This window comes from Geospiza fortis, unplaced genomic scaffold (assembly GCF_000277835.1).
Source record: "Geospiza fortis unplaced genomic scaffold, GeoFor_1.0 scaffold910, whole genome shotgun sequence".
In the NCBI taxonomy this organism is placed as follows: Eukaryota; Metazoa; Chordata; class Aves; order Passeriformes; family Thraupidae; genus Geospiza; species Geospiza fortis.
The window spans coordinates 1,278-2,069 of NW_005055040.1; positions in this window are offsets into that span (position 1 = coordinate 1,278).

Sequence of the window (792 nt, forward strand, 5' to 3'; positions counted from 1 at the left end):
GCCGCGGGCAGCGGAGCCAGGAACAGGCGCTGCTCGTACTTGGCACGGATCCACGACTCCCGCTCCTCCCTGGGCACGGGGACACGGGGGACACGGGGGACATGGAGTGTTAGGGACGGATCCATGACTCCCGCTCCTCCCTGGGCACACAGGGGACACGGGGGACACAGGGGACATGGGGAGTTAGGGACACATCCATGACTCCCGCTCCTCCCTGGGCATGGAGACACGGGGGACACAGGGAGTTAGGGACACATCCACGACTCCCGCTCCTCCCTGGGCATGGGGACACACAGGGGACGTGGAGGACACAGGGGACACAGGGGGACGTGGGGTGTTAGGGACACATCCATGACTCCCGCTCCTCCGTGGGCATGGAGACACAGGGGACATGGGGGACACAGGGTGTTAGGGACAGCAGGGTGGCACCACAGGGACGCAGAGCCGCAGTTTCTGCTGCTCCCTGGGCACAGAGGGGGCATGAGGACACAGGGGACACGGGGGTGTTAGGGATGAATCCGCAGCCCCCACTCCTCCCTGGGCACGGGGACATGGGGGACACGGGGACATGGGGGACACGGGGTGTTAGGGACAAATCCATGATTTCCTCTCCTTGCTGGGCATGGGGACGCAGGGGACACGGGGGACACGGGGGACACAGGGGACACAAGGAACATGGGGTGTTAGGGACGGCAGGGTGGCACCATGGGGACACAGAGCCGCAGTTCGTGCTGCTCCCTGGGCTCTGGGGACACGGGGGACACAGGGTGTCGGGGATGGCAGGGTGGCACC